This window comes from Odocoileus virginianus, chromosome 6 (assembly GCF_023699985.2).
Source record: "Odocoileus virginianus isolate 20LAN1187 ecotype Illinois chromosome 6, Ovbor_1.2, whole genome shotgun sequence".
NCBI classification, from domain to species: domain Eukaryota; kingdom Metazoa; phylum Chordata; class Mammalia; order Artiodactyla; family Cervidae; genus Odocoileus; species Odocoileus virginianus.
Genome location: NC_069679.1, coordinates 70,255,850 through 70,278,557, shown reverse-complemented (window position 1 = coordinate 70,278,557; position 22,708 = coordinate 70,255,850). Strand labels below are relative to the sequence as shown.

The following is a 22,708-nucleotide window of genomic DNA, read 5'->3' as shown; positions in this document are numbered from 1 at the left end:
GTATTACTTCTGAAGCCCAATCCAGACATGAATCTCAACACCCAGTGGGGAAAAAGTGCTGCAGTGGTCAGGTCACTTGCCTTCCATGCACCTTCAGAGGTCCCTCAATGGTGCCCTCATTACTGTCTGAATTGGGCCTAGGGCTCAGAAGTAAGCAGCACCCACTCCCCATTTCCTTCTTTCTCTAAGAGCAGGGAACAGGTCTGCCCTCCACAAACCGGCACCTTTTTATAAAGCTCCAGAGTGGCTGGACCTGCATCGAGGGTGTCCCTCTGGACCTTACATTCAGCATCTAGAATTGTGAGTTATGAGAATGAATAGCTTGTCTGATCCTTTCATTTTCCACACAAGGCGTCTCAGGGCCAGAAACTGTTAAGTCCACCACGGTGAGACAGCTGGGACAGAGCCCACGTGTGAAGTCAGGTTTCCTCGTGCCCTGACGCCTGCTCTGTTTGCTATACTGGGCTGTCCTTCCAGAACATGCTTTTTCAATAATTTCCTGCCACCAGCTGTAACTACAGTCTGAGCATCCATCTGTACCAGCTACTTGTGCGCTAACTAGCTGGTTTACGCCCCACATCCATCTGCAGGCAGGTATCATCCACCACCATCCAGGGCTGCTCAGGAGAGACTGGGTCACTGCTGGGTCTGACCCCTAATCCCTGCTCCCTTATTAAAATGCCTCTCCTGCTGTTAATACTACTTTCTGCAATTAACTCTACACATGGTTGGGCTTTTTCTCCTCAAGTGGATATCAGGTTCTGGAGGACAGAGAGCCATCCAATCCTTATCTCCAAAGCACCTAAGCTCAGTATCCTTGAAATGGAATTTTTTGCAACAAAAGCCACAAGCTCCCAGCTAAGATGAACTAGAAATTAGTTGGTACATTAACAGAATTTATATTGTAATCTAAAATGTAATTATGGTTATCTCATAAATACTGTATTGAGGGAGACAAAAAATAAAAAAAAGCTCCACATCACTGAAATTTAATAAAGATTTCAGTTTCATCATTCTCTCTTAAGATTAGCCTTCACACAACAGTAGTGAATGAAAAATAACAGCGGTTTGACCTTCGTCCTTTCAATCCACTCCTCAGCGAAGTGCATGAAAAATAACCACTAAAATGAGCAAATCTCTTAAAAGAAGTGAATCAGTTAGAATGAGATAAGGCACAACCACATGAAATACTGAGGCACAATAGAATTTGGTATTAATAATTGTAGCAAGTAAATTAATTCACAGGAAAACAGAAGGAGGGTGGTTAACACAGCATACATGGGAAAGACAACAGAAACCAGAGATTAAAATCTGTCATCAAATTAATGATGGTCAAACTAATTTTTCTGTTTTACCCTCAATTAATTCTTCTTCCATTCAGAAGTCTCCTCTTTGCTGTCCCCTCTTTTCAAAGTTGCTTTTTTTAATAAATGAATATGCTTCTTGTTTAAAAAAAAAAAAGAACTGAAATTGGTGCTGAAAAAGTGAAAAATACGCCTTCCTTCAAGACATCCCAATCCCAACCCCAAAGGCAGCTACTCCTAACAGTTTATGAATTCTTCCAGACTCTGTGTGGGGGTGGGTGCACACACAATAAGACAAGCATTGAAGAAGAAGAGGGGGAGGAGGGAAGTAGCCCAGGGAACAGCTCACAACTGAAGAGACTTACTCCAGTACTTGTTCAATATGACAGAACCAGAAAATAAAGGTCAAAGAATCTACTTCCGTTCAGGAGAGGCAGAGGACCTCCCTTGCCAACCTGACATAAAGTACTGTCTGAAACCCTTCACAGCTGACACATTTTCAATCTTTTATGTACTTATCCTGGTTCTGAAAATAGGAGCCCTATACAAATGTTTCTGGCAACTAGTCAACAAAAATTAAGGCAAGAGCGAATGAAATAACTTTAATTCAATGCACACCACAATCCTCCAAGTTTTATCTTAACTATGTAAATTTTTTTACTAATTACATAAAAATTTTAGTAATGTTTTAGTAATTATGTACACACACAAATATACACACACTTTATATATAAAACATTCAAATAAAATTATTTTTACTTCTGCCTCCAAACTTAAAAACCCCTGATTTCTAAATGAGGGTTTACTCACAAACCTATTAACTTTATCACTTAAACATTCATTTACAAACTAGAAAAAAAAAAAACTCAGTAAAATGCAAACTGACCAAATGTTCAAAGATAAAACCTTGTGGCAGATGTCTTTGTTTGTTTCTTGGCCACTCTTTTTCATTTTTGTGGCAAAGTGAAATATAATCCCCTAGCTCGACGTGATAAATTTAATCTGAAAATGTAGTCCTGTATGTCTGCATGATCACACTTTAAAATGTGATCGCTTTGCCTATGCAGGACTGTTTCTAAAGTACACGCAGGCAAGCCCAACACTTACACTCTCTTGCTCAAAACCTCACAATAACTTCCCTCTGCTCTCAAGACGAAAGGAAAAACTTCCAAACGCATGATGGCACTTCCTGGTTAACAGTACAGCCTCTCTGCACTCTGAACCTGCAGCTCCAGTAAAAGGGTGAGAGAACCCGTTGCAAGTATCTGAACACACTCTGAATGCCTTCTGGAGAAACCAAGCGGCAACTTCCGCTGAAACACAGCTGGACACAATTCCTTTTCTTTCCTTTCTTGGGCTTACCCGTCCCTCTGGGTCCTGTTTAACTCTTTCTCCTCCATCAAGGTTGCATCTGGGTATCATCTCTTCCAGGAAGTTGTCCACACTCTGCCCCATCCCCTGACATGTTACCCTTTTCTTTTTTTAAACAGTATCCCTTGAGAGGACTGTAGGTAATTTATGGATGGTTAAAAATCAAGAGAGGGATCCTCTACTTTAATGAAATCATGATTCCACTCTGCACTCACCTTTCTAATACCAGCTCTGTTGGCAAAAAAAAAAAAAAAAAAATCGAAGGACTGCCAGTTTAAAGTTTTTTGACAAAACAACTGATTTTGAAGGATTTTTTGGACAAAACTATCATAAAAGCAGGCTTAAAAGAAAGAATATGTTGGAGTAAAACAAAAAAAAAATCACTTAACAGAGCACAATTACATGAAAAGAGCCTAACTAGTGTTATAATAATCATGGGTTATAATAAGCAACCAAAGACCTATAAATCAAAACAAGACTGCATCATTTGATACCTATTAGAAAAAATCCTAGGAGCGTCAATCCTCCCACTGTTATTGAAGCTACAGTTAAGAGATCTCCTTGTGTTGCGAGAAACAATGCAAACTGGCAGAACCCTTTCAGGAGAAGAAAAACCGGTGGGTAAAGCAGAGAACAGTCCTATTGCTGGGCTCTGCGACGTCTCTTTTAACACCTGCAAATGGATTGGCTGCTCAGCATCTTAAGAGATATTCCTTTGCCGTAGTCAGGACTCCTCCTCACCCTCACACCAGCCTCCCTTTGTTCCTTCCACAAGCCCCAGGCAGTTCCCATTCCTAGGAGCTATGAGCACCCCCTCTTCCTCTTACAGTCCCCAACACTCCCCCCATATCCTTGGTCCCCAAAGGACATCCTGCTTTTTCTTTTGAAGTTTCCTGATACAACACCCCCTAAGTCACAAATATCTCAAGCTAGGGACTGCACCTTATTTAACTTTATGTATCTAAGCCTTTAACAGAGGCTTAAAGATACAGGAAACAAGTGGTACAGCAAAAACCACAAAGTGATTTTACCATCTGTAAGAAGGAAATCCAGTGGTACTAAGATACTACTATGCTATTTATTTAGTATTTTTTCACTTACATTTTTATCAAAGTAATACACATACTAGTTATAGGCAAACAGAACTTCAGGCATTTAAGGTAAAAACAACAACCAAACAGTAGTCTTCACATCATCTTCTTTATACCTAAGAGCAATCACTTTCAATTCATAGCACTACTTCCTCCAGTATCTCCACGTTCCTAAATAACAGACTTAGGCATTATTTCTTGATTTATCAACATTAGATATTCTCTGTTGAAGTTCTGTTTTGGAAGATGAGAAATAAACATGCTTCCACAATGTGCGCTTCCCCTTCCCTTGCTCTATATTATGTAAACATGCATGTATAGACGTATATGTGTTTATGTGTGTATCACAGCTATATCACACATATACGTCAGGATTTACTTTACTACAGCTGTATTTGCTCAATTGTTTACTTTGTTTTTCCTGGAGTTAATACTGGCTTTTTGTTTTGTCATTTGCTTAGTTTCTATATACCTACCCTTAATTCTTTCGAAACTCAACAAGAAAAAGAAAAATCACACCATCCCCCAAAACACAAAAACAAACAAAAACCCCCTTCTTCTCATAACCGTTTCTCACGTGGTCAAAAGCCACAAGTGCCCTAGCGATTCCATTTCTCTTTCCTGGAGACCTCCCGCCTAGAGCTCTCCATCTTCACACTCCATTCCAGCCCTGCTGATCTCCAAGGCTACTGCTCAGGCATCTCCAGAAACACATCATCACCATCATTATCCTGACAGTTCCTTCTCACCTCTCTTGGGGTGAATTCCATGCTTCCCAGATCTCTTCATTCTTGGTCTACTCGCTCATTTTGATGGACCCCTACCCTCATTCAGCAACTGCCTAAGAAGTACTTAGGTGTTATAAGTTTTGTGTCCTGGCATGTCCAGCCTTAATCTGACTGGTGGTTTGGTCAGTCAGTCGGTCAGTTCAGTTGCTCAGTCGTGTCTGACTCTTTGCAACCCCATGAACCGCAGCACACCAGGCCTCCCCATCTATCACTAACTCCCCGAGTCCAGCCAAACCCATGTCCACTGAGTCGGTGATGCCATCCAGCCGTCTCATCCTCTGTCATCCCCTTCTCCTCCTGCCCCCAATCCCTCCCAGTATCAGGATCTTTTCCAATGAGACAGCTCTTCGCATCAGGTGGCCAAAGTACTGGAGTTTCAGCTTCAACATCAGTCCTTCCAATGAACACCCAGGACTGATTTCCTTTAGGATAGACTGGTTGGATCAATCCTTGCAGCCCAAGGGACTCTCAAGAGTCTTCTCCAACATCACAGTTCAAAAGCATCAATTCTTCTGTGCTCAGCTTTCTTTATAGTCCAACTCTCACATCCATACATGACCACTGGAAAAACCATAGCCTCGGTGGTTTGGTAGTCATGTACAGATCTGAGAGTTGGACCATAAAGAAGACTGAGTGCTGAGGAATTGATGCTTTCAAGCTGTGGTGCTGGAGAAGACTCTTGAGAGTCCCCTGGACTGCAAGGAGTTCAAACCAGTCAATCCTAGAGGAAATCAACCCTGAATATTCATTGGAAGGACTGATTCGGAAGCTCCAATACTCTGGCCACCTGATATGAAGCACTGACTCACTAGAAAAGACCCTGATGCTGGGAAAGACTGAAGGCAGGAGGAGAAGTGGGTGACAGAGGATGAGATAGTTGGATGGCCTCACCAACTCAACAGACATGAGTCTTGAGCAAATTCCAGGAGATGGTGAAGGACAGGGAAGCCTGGCATGGGGTCGCGAAGAGTCAGACACAACTTATTGACTAAGCAACAACAAAATTCTAGACAGTAAAATGTTTACCATTAGAATTTTTAAGGTATTATTTCATTATCTTCTACCTTCAACTGATGGAATTGAAAGGTTCAATGATATTCCAATTCCTGATCTTTTACACAATTTCTTTTCCAGTAATTTTTTTGGATCATCCTTTCAATACTGCAGTGGCCTTTGTAAAGCAAGTCTTTTTACAGTCATTGTATTGGATATCCAATAGGCCTTTTCAGTATTAAAACACACCTCTTTCAGTTAAGCGAAATGTCATTTCATTATTTGATTCCTGATCATTTCTTTTCTTCCCTTTTTGCTTTCATTTTGTAAATGTTCTAATTACAGGCTACTGTACTTTCTCAACAGTTTATCTTTTCTCTCACACTCTGCCCCCATTTCTTTTTCATTTTGGTACTTTGGTAAGTTTTGAACTTCATTTTCCAACCAGACTATTTAATTTTTCATACTGATTCTTGGACTCAAATTTGAAAAAATTTTGTGTCCTCTGTTTCTCCTGTTAAAAAAAAAAATCTGTTGTTTAATGACTATGACACACTGCCTTACCTCTGCTAACAGTCTAATTTTAAAGTGTTCTTTTCATATTCATTGTTTATATTTTCCCAACTCCTTTTCTTCTGTTTGTTGTGAGCTCTGTCCTCACATGGAAGGCTTTGTCTCCTATCTGCTATCACTGGCTATCCTTTTACATTTAATATCTGTGTGGGGGCAGGGCCTGGTGACTACTAAGTAGACTTTCCTGGAGTGGACTGGATGGGGACCCAGTTGGTTTACCTGGTGAAACTGGACATAGGGGGAACTATAATTATGACTGCCTAGCATCTGAGTAATCTTTTCCTATATCCAGGGAAATCCCTTGCCTTATGCAGAGTCTGCCTTCCACAATAGAAGCTCAGAAGTGCCATACTTAACCAGCCATTCTTATAGACAGGGTGCAGACATAACCTGCCTCTCGGTCAGTGAGACATGTATACCCTGGACTCTGAATTGAAAGGCAGTGACTGCAGACAGCAAGGAGGCTGTGAATCCACTTACATGAAAGCTGGTGGTGTCAGTGGCAGCCACGATGCATTGGCACCCTCATTAAAGTGCTGGTGGTGACGATGCAAAGCTGGACACGCCGTTCTCGGGGGCAGCGTCACTCCGCTTTCTAGAGTGATCTGAGCATCATCTTGGCCACTTGGCTTCCCTTGTGCTTACCCATTTCCCAAACCTAGTTATACAGCCTTCCAAGTGATTCAGCAAGTTACTAAATACTATTTCCAAAAATTCCTTTCCTACTGAAATCAGACAGACGGTTTTCCCCCTATACTGGGGGGACGCAAAAATGCCACTACTTAGAAGTCATTTTTAGAATGCGTTTCACTGTCTCTACAGAAGAATGGTTCCATTTCCCGCCTGGCTTCCAGCATTCTGGGAACCAAGCTCAGCCAAAAACGTTTCAAATAATTTCTCCCTGTTTCCAAAGCCTTTACAATTATAACAGCTTATGGAAGGGACCTGACTACATACCTACAACCAACCCCACCTCCAAGTACAATCTTACCAGCTACTTGGAGCCTCCAACTCTGGGACTGTAAAGGGTTCAATTTTTCTAGAATTCCTCTGGAAAGGTCTTCACATGCAGCTCTCTCCACGTTACTCAGTTTCAATACATATATCTCTCTCTGCTGACCAAAACTACGTTGATAATGCTAATCGGCTCCTATTTCTGCTGCTCACGTTTGACCTTGCATGTTTGTATCTTTTTCTATTCTTTTAGTAACACTGGCAGAGGGTTTGGGAAATATTTCATAATTGAAAGTTTCCAGTTCAGACTAATAGCATTGCAGCCCCCATTTAAATACATGCTGCAGTTAGATTCTTCCTCTCCCAAAGGGGAATGAGTACTGCTCATCCGGATTTAACAAATGTTAAGATTCTGCCAAATTTGCTTCATCTCACAAAGAAGTAAGATGTTCTATAAATGTAGCTAAAATATCAACTTTCAATCCCATTCTCCTCTCAGCCTCTCCAGGGAAACTTCTCTCCAAAAGATGTGAGGCACCCTTCCCTCAAGTATTCATATATTTATGAAATCTAAGCAGACGATATCATTGGGAACACATCCTTTCACAACTTTGATTTTTTTAAACAAAATAGTCTTCCAGATGTATTCATCATAGTGCTACAAAAGATATTGATCCTTCATAACAACTTTCGTATGCTTTACATTCTGTGTACATACTTGGGTTTGTTGACTGAAATCTAGGTTACTTTCAGATTTTTGCTATTACAAAGGCCATTCCTTTCACATCTTCTTTGTGAACATAGGTTAAAGGCTCTCTAGAGAACTCTAGAATGGGAACTGCTGAAACCTTAAGTTGTAGTGGTTTTTCAACATTATTGGATACTATCAAACTACTCTCCAAAGCGGTTGTTAACAATTTTACAATCCAACAGTCACATATAAAACAACATTCGCTGCCACATTTTCACCTTTAAATTATCAGCATGATCACATACAGTGTCATCGCGTTGCTCCTCTTCCACTGCCATTTCCCTGATCACTGTTAGGAATTTAAATTCATGTTGGACGGCCTCCCTGGTGGCTCAGTGGTAAAGAATACGCCTGTCGGTGCGGGAGACACAGGTTTGATCCCTGGCCTGGGAAAATCCCACATGCCCAACTGTTGAGCCTGTGCTCTGGAGCCCGGGAGCTGCAATGGCCGAGTCCACGTGTCTCTACCGCTGAGGCCCGTGGGCCCTAGAGCCTCTGCAACGGGAGAAGCTACCACAATGAGAAGCCTGCACCCTGCGACTGGACAATGGCCCCAGCTCTGCACAATGAAAGGAAAGCCCACAACGCAACAAAGACCCAGCACAGCCATAAATAAATAAATACAACCTAAATAAATCAATCCATATTGGTCTTACCTATTTATGTTTTGCCCATTTTTCTACTAGATCTCTGATTGTTACTGATTTGTAGGTTTTCATTATATACTATACTTGAGTAGGAAATGGCAACCCACTCCAGTACTCTTGCCTGGGAAATCCCATGGACGGAGGAGCCTGGCGGGCTATATAGTCCATGGGGTCGCAAAGAGTCAGACATAACTAGGCGCACACACACATGCATGCACATATTACATACTATGGGTATTAATCCTTCATGAGACATACATGTCTGAAAGCATTCTCATTCTAAAGCTTGCCTTTTACCTTTGTTTAAGGTACACTTTCTTGTGTGTGTGTGTGTCTGGGTGTGTGTGTGCATGCGTGCACGTTCAATCGCTCAGTCACGTCTGACTCTTTGCGACTCTATGGACTATAGCCCGCCAGGTTCCTCTGTCCATGGGATTCTCCAGGCAAGAATGCTGGAGTGGGTTGCCATTTCTTACTCCAGTGGATCTTCCTGACCCAGGATGGAACCCATGTCACTCATATCTCCCTTACATTGGCAAGTGGATTCTTTACCACTTACCCACCTGGGAAGCCATACTTTCTTACACATGCATTTAAATTTTTTAACATGAAGGTCTCTCTTTTTAAAAAAATTATTTACTTTTAATTGGAGGATGATTGCTTTACAGTACTGTGTTGGTTTCTGCCATACATCAACATGAATCAGCCACAGGTAAACATATGTACCTTCCCTCTTGAATCTCCCTCCCACCTCCCATCCCATTCTACCCATCTAGGTTGTCACAGAACACTGGTTTCGAGCTCCCTGCGTCATTCAGCAAATTCCCACTGGTTATCTAATTTTAATATGGTAATGTGTATGTTTCAATGCTACTCTTTCAATTCATCCCACCTTCTCCAGCCCCCACTGTGTCCACAAGTCTGTCTTCTATGTCTGTCTCCATTGCTGCCTTGCAAAGAGGTTCATCAGTACCAGAAAGATCTCTTTGTAAAGTCTCTTTTCTGTTTGAATGGTCCATTCTCTATCTGTACGCCAGTTCACTACCAATTCAAATATTAGCATTATAATAAATCCTACTGACCCCATTAATTCTACTCCTTCAATTAATTTTAGAATCATTCTGTCATGTTTCACGGCAAACTCTCTTGGTTTCGCTGCTTTGTTCTATTTTGAACTGCATCAAATTCATAAAGCAATTTAGAGAACTTTAAATTCTTTATAATATTTAGTCTTCTCATTCAGTGACATATATAGTGCCTCTTTATTTAGATCTTCTTTAAAATCTACTAATCCAGAAAGTCACTACATATCTTTTGTTACATTTATTTGAGGTACATTTTAATATTTCATTATTCTGACTAGGATCATTCATGTAATCACTTTATCTAATATATTGCTACTAATGTATTAAAAAGTCATTGATTTTTAAAATTTATTTCATATCCAGTAATCTTACTGAACCCTTATTAGCATTAATATAGGTTCAATGATTCTAATTTTTTTTAATTACACAGTCATATCATTGGCAAAATAACGTTTCCCTTTTTTTTTGCCTTATTTAGTTGGCTACTAGTTAATAGGCTTAATTTTAAGATATAACAAGTTTACTTTTGTAAGGATATAGTCTACTTTGCAAAAGGATAAGGAACAGTTGCTTTTTTGGAAGGATGGTTTTTCCCCTTTATAAACATGTTACATAGTAATTTTCAAAAAAACACATACGATTTTGGAAGTAATATGCAAGAAAATATATACACTCTATAATTTTTATTAAAAGTAGTGACAGATTAGTTAGAAAGTCATGAAAATATGCCAGAATATTTAAAGGAGGAATAAATCTTACCATATGTGGTAAATTACTTGGGCAATGATGGCTCAGCAGTGAAGAATCTGCCTGCCAAGCAGGAAGACTTGGGTTCGATCCCTGGGCCGGGAAGATTTCCTGGAGAAGGAAATGGCAACCCACTCCAGTATTCTTGCCTGGGAAATCCCATGGACAAGGGAGCTTTGCGGGCTACAGTCCATGGGGTCACAAAAGAGTTGGATACAACTTAAGAGACTAATCAACAACCCAAAGGGTTCTACCCACCCCCCAGTCCACCATATTCACTAAAATAAATGGCAAGAAGTCTCTTTAGAGTGTCCTTATACTCCCTAGGGCATGATTTTAGTAGGAAAAAACGAGATGGATTTTATTTTCAAGAGTATTTTTAAAATGCTATTAATTTGGATTTGGTTATGAAATAAATGAATGATGGAACCTTCAGTAAAACCATAAGGCAGGCCTACCCACTGTCTTCCCAAAACCGTATTCAGGGATCTTTCTAACTAAGAGCACACAAAGAAAATGACTTCAGAAAGTCTCCTTTAAGACTAGGTCTTCAATATCTAGTGAATTAATAAGAGAACAGACAAAAATAACATCCTGATCCAACTGAGAAAGTTGTGTGGTACAACTGAAACGAAAACTGAGAAATAAAATGAAAGCAAAACTGTCAGAGAAATAAAAATGAAAGACAGTAGGGTTACTGTGAAAGTGAAAGACGCCAGGATAAAAATGAACATTTTAAAATATTCCAAAAGAGAAAATATGAACAAGTAGCAAAGAATCAATGTTCTCCAAGAAAGAGTCCTTTTCTCCACATTCTGTTCAACAACTTTCCATTTTTGCAAATTTGCTAAAAATCTAAATACTCTTTCTAAATAGTGAGAGATAGAGGGTATGATTGAGGGGATGAAAGGAAAACAACAAAAATGGTGCCTTTAACTGAAGAACTAAAGCATAGAAAAGTAGGGATAAAAACCTGTGAGAGTTAACTAGTACTTATTTTAGAGTTCAATGACTACATTGAGTGGAGAAAGGGGTGAGGAAGAGGACAGGGAAACTAAAGACAAGAATTGATGACAACAAGGAAGGGGAAGAAATACTGCTCATATTTCTACACACAGTATGTGTTGGAACAAAGCAGGCCTCTGTATTTCTAAAAAGGACTCATAAAAATTAAATCATTTATTCACATGAAACCGCAGAAAAGTGAGTTTGGAATATAGAAAAGAAAAAAGTGCAAATACACTGTAAGTTATAAAGAAAATAGTATTATGGAAGAAGAAAGGAAGAAAAGAGTACATAGACAGCAATATTTATTGAGCACTGACTATGTCAGAGACTGAAAATCACGGTGCATTGTAAGAAGAAAGGAACCAGAAACATACAGAGTGCAGCAGAAGTCCAGAAGACAGGTACCTAAGATTTGCTGTGGAGTTAGGGAAGGCTTCACAAAGAAAACAGTTGAGCTGAGCCTGGAAGGTAATACAGGATGGAACTGGATGCAGAGCTTGGAAAGAGCAGATGGGTGAAAAAGGAGCATGCGCCACTGCAGAGAGGAATGAATGAAAACACACGGCACTGGGCTTTCCCGGTGGCTCAGCGGTAAGGAATACGCCTGCCGATGCAGAAGACACGGATTCGATCCTTGGTCTGAGAGGATCCCACACGCCACGGACCAACTGTGGCTCCGCGCCACAACTACAGAGCCCACGTGCAACAACTACTAACATCTGCACACCCAAGAGCCTGTGCTCCGCAACAAGAGAAGCCACTGCAACGAGCAGCCAATGCACCGCCACAAGAAGTAACCCCCACCGGGCTGCAAGCTAAGAAAGCCTGTGTGTGGCAACAACGATCCTGTGCGGCAAAAAAATAAATATTTTTGAAAATTCGAAAAAAAAAAAAAAAAACCCCAACACACTGCACTATGAAGCATACAGAATTGTAATAATGGGATTAAGAAATGTGGTTCCAAGGTCATGAGAAATAGTTTAATCCTGCAGTTGTACTCCGAACCATATAAAGATACAAAAGGAAACAAATCATGACTAATATGTCAGAAAGAGCTGATGATAATTCTTAAGGAGTCATAGCTTTAAAACCATCACACAGGTTCTCAGGTTTGGAAAAGGAAAACTTTAGTAATATATGCACAAAAGCAAAAGCAAATTACATCACTTTACTGAAAGAACCTCATTTGGTAATACAACAAAAAAACCCAGAATCCAACATGTTATTCTGAAGATGTATACATTAAAAGAAGACAGAAAAAAATGTAAAGGAGATATTAATAAAAAACTATTTTTAAAAAACCAGAGGAAGCAATATTAATGGGTATCATGATTAACAGAAAAAACATCAAGCTAGGTGGTGTGGGAAAAGAAATATCTATAGGGAATTCCCTACAGATACAGAAATATCTGTAGGAGGTCCAGTGGTTAAGATTCCATGCTTTCACCGCCAAAGGTGTGGGTTGAATCCCTGGTTGAAAGTGAAAGTGTTAGTTGCTCAGTGGAATCTGACTCTTTGCAACCCCGTAAATTACAGCCCACCAGGCTCCTCTGTTCATGGAATTCTCCAGGCAAGAATACTGGAGTGTGTAGCCATTCCCTTCTCCAGGGGATCTTCCTGACCCAGGGATCAAACCCGGGTCTCCTGCATTAGGGAACTAAGATTTCACAAGTCACGCAGCAAAGCCAGAAAGAAAGAAAGAAATATTTGTAATACAATGACATTTTATATCATGTACTAACAAATGGGGCTTCCCTGGTGGCTCAGTGATAAACAATCTGCCTGTCAAGGTAGGAGACACAGGTTCGATCCCTGGTCCGGGAAGATCCCACATCCTGCAAAGCAACTAAGCTCATGCATGACAACTACTGAACCTGTACCCGAGGGCCTGGGAGCCTCAGCTACTCAGCCCATGTGACACAACGACTGAAGACCGTGCACCTAGCCTGTGCTCCGCGAAAAGAGAAGATACCGCAATGAGACACCCGCGCACTGCAATGAAGAGTAGTCCTGGCTCACCACGACCAGAGAAGGCAGGAGCAAAGACCCAGACCAAGAGGTAAATAGGCAAAATTTTTTTTAAAAAGTATCATTCAGTTTATATAAAACAAGTACTAACACATGAAATCAAGGCAAACACTAAGATATAGGAGAAATCAGCTGAAAATAATCACATCTAGTTATTAGTGAGACAAATATTAACAGCGCATCTACTCTATACCAGGTATTATTCTTCACACCCAAGCTCTGAATAAAAGTAACAAAATTCTCTGCCTTTCTTGAAGTTACATTCTAGGGACAAAGACTGACAGCAAACAAACAAATTTACTTATTTTTGACATGCTGAAAAAGTGCTATAGAGAATAATGAAGCAGGAAAGGGAAAAACGCTGGGAGTCTCAGTTTTAAAAATATCAGGGAAGATATGAATTAAGAAGTCAACATTCCTGCCTTAACAGGATGAGGAAAAGGAGGAAGGCAGTCACACAATGTCATACAGACCCAGTGCACACACACAGTAATGACAGAAGAAAACAAAGGATGAAATACAACAAATAAAATATAAATTAAACAAATAAAATATACTGACCTCTATACCCTAAAAATGGGATCAACTGGCTAGTCAATTTTCTATGGTATGTATACAAAAACTGAGCAAACATGAAGGTTTTTTATTTAAAAAACCAAAACTGTATTTTATAACACACAGTCTATATTCTTGGACCACAGTTTAAATTTTAAGAGTGTTCAATAAAAACAAAACAACTACATCTAAGAGCATACTGAAACACAACATATTGAAATCATGTACAATGCTGAAAACTGAAAAGCAAAATTTCTAACCTGTTGAGTTAAGCCAAAATCACGAACTGAGATAAATGTATAGTTTTTAGTATAATCTATAAACTGAGAAATCAACTCAAAAGCTCAGAAAAGTACAGGAAAATGTTAATAAAGAAAAAAGTAAAATTTAATAAATTACAAACATACTATTAATAACAAAATAAGTAAAGGTATCTCAAACACTATTCTTTGATAAAGACAGTAAAATCTTTATATCCCCAGAAATCACACTGGCAGATATGAGGAAAAAATTGGACATTAAATATATACATCAGTGAATATTTTTAAAAATCTGAAAATGAAAGATAAACAAGGACATAGATGATTTCCTATTAAAAACACAATAGCCTAAGCAGAATAAAAAACAGCTAATGAAGAAACAAAAAAATTATCAATAAAATACATCCCAAATACAGGAGACACAGGGATTGCTGGTAATTCTGTCCAATTTGAAGAAATTTTAATTTCTTAATTAAATTAAGAAATTATGTGTTCCACTTGCATATGAAAAAATAAGCAAAATAAACAAAACAAGAAGTAAAAACCAGCTGGTTATCCAACCCTATTAAGCAGTGTTTGTTAGTCACTCAGTCGTATCCAACTCTTTCCAACCCCATGGACTATAGCCCAACAGGGATTTCCCAGGCAAGCATACTGGAGCAGGTTGCCATTTCCTTCTCCTTCTTCCCAACCCAGGGATGAAATGCAGGTCTCTTGCACTGCAAGAAGATTCTTTGCCTCTGAGCCACCAGAAAAGCTCAACTAACCCAATTACCCCTAAGCTGAACAGTGTTTCACTCTCAGCATTCTTTAAAGAAAACTTAATTATTATAACTTACATATTGAGAAATTACTATTTCTCAAGTACTATAATAACAACATATTTTATCAACATACACAAGTGAAATTTTGGGCGGTACAACTAAATCCGTTAGTTTTGCACATAAATAACTGAAATAAGAACAAACATATAAGATTACTAAACAGACACAAAGCAGGCATTTAAAATTCTATACAAATTTCTGTAAGAATAGTTTCTGTTTTTGGTACATATTTTAAAGAATCAAAAAGAAAATGAATTGACTATTAAAGATTAGATAACTCTCTACAACTTAAAATGACACAAATATTAGGGAAAAATTAGACAAAGAACAATTATTTTTCTGATATCATGGACATGATAGCTGTTATACTGATTCTTATATCCCCAGGGTGTAGTACATTATCAGGGACACAAAGAAAGAAATAAAATCACTCAGTCATGTCTGACTCTTTGCAACCCCATGGGCTGTAGCCCACCAGGCTCCTCTGTCCATGGGATTCTCCAGGCAAGAATACTGGAGTGGGTTGCCATGCCCTCCTCCAAGGGATCTTCCCAACCCAGGGATTAAACCCAGATCTCCTATATTGCAAGCAGGTTCCTTACCATCTGCGCCACCAGGGAAGCCCAAGAATACTGGAGTGGGTAGCCTATCCCTTCTCCAGGGGAACTTCCTGATCCAGAAATCAATTGGAGTCTCCTACATTGCAGATGGATTCTTTGCCAGTTGAGCGGAATACTATACATCAGGGATAAAGTATATAATTGCTTACATAAAGAGCTTGCACAAAATTGTTCAAAAAATGTTAATAAACTTTTTTGTGAAGTGACAACTATGGCTAACAAATGCTAGTGAAAATTTATCATTTTACAATGTACAAAAGGTATTTTCTTATTTAGAGAAGTAACTGGAAAAAAAAACAGGAAGAGCTGGCTCATAAGAGAAAGAAAATATGATAGAAAATTTTACCTTACTATCATAAAAAAAGAAATACCAATTCTTCACTACAATGCCACTGGGATACAACTAGCTAACTGCTTCAAAAGCCATTAAAATATGGGGGTTCTACAGACTTATGAACACAGCTGAGGGGGGAGAAGGAGAGGGTGGGAGGGGCAGAGAGAGTAACATGGAAACATACATTACCATAGGTAAAATAAATAGCCAAAGGGAATTTGCTTTATGACCCAGGGAACTCAAACCAGGGCTCGGTAACAACCCACAGGCGTGGGATGGGGAGGGAGATAGGAGGGAACACGGGTAAACCTATGGCTGATTCATGTTGACATTTGGTAGAAACCAATGCAATACCATGGGGCTTCTCTAGTGGCTCAGACGGTAAAGCATCTGCCCACAATGCGGGAGACCTGTGTTTGACCCCTGGGTTGGGAAGATCCCCTGGAAAAGGAAATGGCAACCCACTCCAGTACCCTTGCCTGGAAAATCCCATGGATGGAGGAGCCTGGTAGGCTACAGCTCATGGGGTCGCAAAGAGTTGGACACAACTATGGAACTTCACTTCAATGCAATACTGTAAAGCAATTATCCTTCCATTAAAAATAAATAAATTTAAAAAATAAAAAATATGAGAATTCTTTTTAAAAAATGACAATAAAATTAACACATACAAATAAAGGTGTAAATTACAGCATTTTTAATAGAAACATAAAATGGAAGTAAACCAAATGTGTAACTGGAAAATGGTTAAGCAAATTAAGACATCAAAGCAATTTTTCAAAGCAGCATACAACTACGTGGGAAACATTTTGTAATATAATGTTAAGCTTCAGATGACCTTATTTACAAACCAGAAATAGAGACACACACATAGAGATGTATAGATGCCTGGGCTTTCCAGGTGGCTTGGTGGGTAAAGAATCCACATGAAGTGTAGGAGATGCAGGTTCAGTCCCTGGATCAGGAAGGTCCCCTGGAGGAGGGCATGGCAACCCACTCCAGTATTCTTGCCTGGAGAATCCCATGGACAGAGAACCTGGTGAGCTACAGTCCCTGGGGCTGCAAAGAGTCGGACACGACTGAAGCGACTGGGCATGCACACAGACATACCCCAAGGCGGACACTGGAGGGTGGGATGAATGGGAGACTGGGAATGACTCGTATACACTACAGATACTATGTATAAAATAGACAACTAACGGGAACCTACTGTAGAGCATACGGAACTCTAAATGCTCTGTGGGGACCTGAATAGGAAGGAAATACAAAACAGAGGGGATATATACACACACATAGCTGATCCACTCTGCGGTACAGTAGAAACTTAATATAACACTGTAGAGCAACTATACTCCAATAAAAGCTTAAAAAAAATAAGATAAAAAAGAATCTATCTATCTATATATATGATCATTGTCCATGCATTTTGAAGAAGAAACAAACACCTTCAAGGTGCTTTACTCATAAATAAAACAAAATTAATCTTTTAGATGGCTACTGAAAAGAAACCCAAAAGTAAAAGTTCTTCAAAAAAATTCCAAAATTCAATTTTAGAGTATTATGACTAAGCTCCCAATTTTCTCATCATAATATTAAGGAAGACACTAGTCATTCACAAACAAGATGGACACTGACTAAATAGGAATATTTGAAATACACTTTTGAAAAAAGTCTTATTACAGGAAGTTTGAGGGGTTGAGGAAACTGACACTGCATAGGGCTTCTAAATTCACCTGGTACCTACTGTGCTCATTCCAGCAGCTTTGGCAGACACTAGCCATTATCGACCCCATATTCATCCCTCCCAGTTCTTCCCAAACTGGAGAGTCTCAATTTGTTCAGATAGTCATGGAGCACCCTGGCAGGGATCCTCTCCACTACCCCAAGGGAGAAATCAGGAATTCTCCCCAGCAGTTGAGGACTCACATGGCCTTGGCCAGTGACTGGTCCAGGGATAACTATCTAATCTAGTTTTGACTAATGAGAAGGAAGCAGATGTCTGTAACATGCAACTTCTCAGGTAACTTTAGCTCTTGTGATAAAAAGGAAAAGACTGGGCTAGCAAGCCCTTAGGCCTGCCACCTTCTGCTTCCTGCTCCTTCCTCCTGGAGTACATGAGGCCTGGACATTACACTACTGAGGCCAGCTTGAGGGAAGATACTAAGGCAGTGAAGGGCAAAGGTCCAGGTCCCCTGTGGCATCCTTGAGCCGCACATGTTATCAGCCCGGCAGTGTTGACTTCTGGGGCTGTTTCTTTCCATCTGCTTGTCACTAGACTAGATTTCTAATGTCTGTGGCTGACATTCCTAGCATAGCAAATGAATCTGACCAGGCAAACATGATTTTTGTTTACTGCTTTTGGCTGTGCCGGGTCTTTGTTGCTGTGTAGGCTCTTCTCTAGTTGCGGCACGCGGGGGCTCTTCAGCTGCATAGGGGCATCTCCTGTTGGGAAGTACAGGCTCGAGGGCGTGCAGGCTTCAGTAGTTACAGTGTGTGGGCTCAGTAGTCCGGGTCCCTGAACTCCAGAGCACAGGCTCAGCAGTCGTGGTGCACAGGCTTATTCGGTCCATGGTTTGTGGAATCCTCCCAAATCAGGGAAACCTGTGTCTCCTGCATTGGCATGAGGGTTCTTTACCAGAGTCAGCAGGGAAGCCCCAGTTAACGCAACTGCTATTCACAAATTCTTGCTATTTGACTTTTTACCAAAAGTAGACAACATTTTAATCAAAGATATTTAAACAAGAGGTTGTAGGAAGAATAAAGTGTTGAAGAAACAAATGAATAAATGGCAGATGACAAGATATTTAAGATGCATCTCTAAATTTAGTTCCCACAGAAATCAGAGTCCACTAAAAATTATTTTAATATCTTCACATGAAGAATAAATTTTGGGTGTTAAAGAAGAACTCTCATTCTTTCAGCCCATATTTTAATGAGTATTCAAGGAAAAATTCTCCACATCAAATCTGGCTCAGGAAAATGAAGTGAATCTTCACACAAAAAACAAATTTACAAGTTTTACGTAGTTTTCCCACTTCAATGGGAGTTGGCGTCTCATTTTCTCAACAGTTAAGAAACTTGCTTTTGGAAATTTCAAAATTTAATTTTACACTTGGTAGGGGGAAAATGCAGAAAACTCTTTTTTAAAGACAGATCAGATTCAAAGTACTCTAGAGATGAATCAGCAACTAGGTCCAAATCCTTTGGTTAAAAAAAAAACAAAAACAAAGAAAGTTTTCTCTTTATTACTCTGTATTTACCTGTCAGGTAAACTAAGCTCACAATATTTTACACTGATATTTCTGTAAGATCACTACTGCCCTAAATTATAAAACCTTGAATTTTTTTGATGCTCTAACACAATCTTGGTATAAAATTTTTCATGGGGAGTCCTTTGCCACTGGGAGGGGGGGACTATAAACAGTGAATATTATTAAGAAAAACTATAAAAAATTTTTTTTTGTTATACTGTGACTCTCTACAAAAAGTAAAGCTGCAGTTAAGATTAAATAGAAAATGAAAATATTTATGCCTGCTGCTAGTTTGCATACATACAAAATGCGTTAGGGACTTCCTTGGCAGGCTAGCGGTTAAGACTTTGCCTTCAAATGCAGGAGATGCAGGTTCAATCCCTGGTTGGGGAGCTAAAATCCTATATGTCTCACAGCCAGAAAAACAGAACATAAAAAACAACAGGACCAATACTGTAACAAATTCAATAAAGACTTTTAAAATGTGGACTCTGGTCCACATCCAAAAAAAAAAAAAGAATCTCCCAAAAAAATGATTCAGAAAATTCAGAGAGGTGACTTAGCTTATTTGAATCTACAAACTAAACCTTCATAAGCAATTCACCTCCAAGCATGTGCAAGCTAGTTCCACGGCATCCACGGCTTTCGCCAGCCATCCACGTCACCTCTGATTACAGTGGTTAAATGAAAACATGGGGAGTGGTTCACTGAGCCTCCTGGCAGACTTCTATCTCCAAACATGTTGGAGCTCCCCACATGCCTGCTTGGGCAGTTTTCTGCAGTCCCGTAATAATCTAGTGCTTATAATGTCTCCAGAAAATAACAAAAAAGGTAAAAATCAGGTTCATCTTTAGAAAAGCAAAGCTCTCTATATGGTTATAAGAACAGTGAGTATCTAGGACAATGCCTGGTACAGGGTGGGCACTCAAGCAAAAAGTACTGCTTTTTCCTCTCTCTCTCAGACTATGCCCTGATACTCACTCAACAAACATCTGTTACTCAACAAATAACTGACAGACTGTTCTACACGTTGAAGTTACTACCCTAAAAATGTTTGCATTTAGTGGGAGAGAAAATGGACCAATAAGATGTAAAAGCAACATACAGTACCCAGGCTTTGAATTCAATGAAATATTTTTAAACCTATTCCACCTGGAATGCCATCAAGAATATTAGTTCTAAAAGTGGGTTTTTGGTTTAAAAATCATGTAAGACAATTTATTTACATGTCACAAACCAATACTTTTAAGAACAACCTATGATACAGTTTAGCAGTATTCATTTTCCAGCAAGTTGGAAGTATTTTCCTTTCAACTGAGTTACATATTTTAAAATAACAACTTGTACAAATTATAAAACTGGTAGTTATCATCATAAAATAAGCCAGAAATAATATTTTACATTCTTTTTGGCAGTCAATTCTAGCCTAACATTACAATCCATAGTATTTCTAGCATGGAAAAGTGAGGTAGCTTTCTTTATATCTGTTACAACCTAGAAAAAGTTGATTTTCATTTCTGGGCCTCTTAAAACACAGTATGACCTTGACTAAGAGTCAATTATGACTTTGGTTTAATTTAACTTTCCTTTGTTCACTTCCGTCCTTTATATTCAGCAAAGTACTTTCACAAGGACCCAAGATCAACAGAACCATAGTCCTATGAGACACACAGGTCCACCAGTACTGAGTGTCAGAGCAAAGTCAGAAAAATAAATAGCGTAAGCACCCCTCCATGCAGAGAAGTACAAAACCACAACCTGTAGCAGCCACCTTTGGCAGCAATGTCCTGCTGGCTCATCAGTAATAGACTTTCTTTCTTAGGGAATTAATGAGTGCAAAGAACTTAGCCAAAAAGTTAATCAAATGTCAAGAGGAAAATATGATACATAACAGAGAAAGATTTTCCATGTGTAAAAGCAATGAAGAAATTATAAAAGAGAAAGCTGATAAATTTGCTTACATGAAAGTTTAAAATATCTATACATTAAAAGGCAAACCAAAAACTACTAAGAAAACTGAAACAGAGGTTTAATGCACAGAATATACATAATAAGTATATACATAATACTCTATAAAATATTGAATTTACAGAGTCACTGTCAATCAAGATGAAACACTAAGACTCCAAAAAAAAAGTGGGAAAATAAGTATTAATAGATAATTCATGAAAGAAAGCAAATAAATATTTGGCTTAACATTTGAAAAAAGTTTCTATTCAAAAAATAAATACAAATGAAAAGGGGGGTTTTCTGGGGGTAAGATGTTGTTTTTTTCTTTTTTACAAAATGTACTCTTTGGCTACTGGGAGGAGAGAAAACAAGTTATTGGGGGGGGGAACACAACTTTTAGGAATATGTATCAAGAGACTCTAAAATATTTACATACCTTTAACCAGTTATTTTACTCCTGAAATGTCTAAAGGAAATATTCCAAAAGACAAAATTGTATGCAGAAGGTGTTCATCACAGCATTATTTACAATGAAAAGAACTGTAAACTACCTAAACACCCCTATACCATATAAATGGATGAATTTAACTCAGATGACCATTATATCTACTACTGTGGGCAGGAATCCCTTAGAAGAAATGAAGTAGCCATAATAGTCAGCAAGAGAGTCCGAAACGCAGTACTTCGATGCAATCTCAAAAACAACAGAATGATCTCTGTTCGTTCTCAAGGCAAACCATTCAATACCACAGTAATTCAAGTCTATACCCTGACCAGTAATGCCGAAGAAGCTGAAGTTGAACAGTTCTATGAAGACCTACAAGACCTTCTAGAACTAACACCCAAAAAAGATGTCCTTTTCATTATAGGGGACTGGAATGCAAAAGTAGGAAGTCAAGAAACACCTGGAGTAACAGGCAAATCTGGCCTTGGGAGTACAGAATGAAGCAGGACAAAGGCTAATAGAGTTCTGTTCTGCCAAGAGAACGCACTGGTCACAGCAAACACCCTCTTCAACAACACAAGAGAAGACTCTACACATGGACCTCACCAGATGGCCGACACCGAAATCAGATTGATTATATTCTTTGCAGTCAAAGATGGAGAAGCTCTATACAGTCAGCAAAAACAAGACCAGGAGCTCACTGTGGCTCGGATCACTAACTCCTTATTGCCAAGTTCAGACTTAAATTGAAGAAAGTGGAGAAAACCACTAGACCATTCAGGTATGACCTAAGTCAAATCCCTTATGACTATACAGTGGAAGTGAAAAAGATTTAAGGGACTAGATCTGACACTCAAGAGTGCCTGATGAACTATGGACGGAGGTTCGTGACACTGTACAGGAGACAGGAATCAAGACCATCCCCAAGAAAAAGAAATGCAAAAAAGCAAAATGGCTGTCTGAGGAAGCCTTACAAATAGCTGTGAAAAGAAGAGAAGTGAAAAGCAAAGGAGAAAAGGAAAGATATTCCCATTTGAATGCAGAGTTCCAAAGAATAGCAAGGAGAGATAAGAAAGCACTTCCTCAGTGATCAATGCAAAGAAACAGAGGAAAACAACAGAATGGGAAA

General features: G+C 39.2%; 1 protein-coding gene across 6 annotated transcripts in view; it reads right to left on the bottom strand.

Annotated features, from left to right (window-relative positions):
• Positions 1 to 22,708, bottom strand: part of SIPA1L1 (signal induced proliferation associated 1 like 1) — a 493,843-nt gene that overhangs the window by 145,785 nt on the left and 325,350 nt on the right. The window contains exon 4 of one of the 6 annotated variants that reach the window (XM_070469570.1): positions 10,317 to 10,415. The exons of the other annotated variants lie outside the window; for them this stretch is intronic. The gene's annotated coding sequence lies outside the window, so the exon portion shown is untranslated. The remainder of the gene's footprint in view (positions 1 to 10,316; positions 10,416 to 22,708) is intronic. 6 annotated transcript variants of the gene reach the window in all.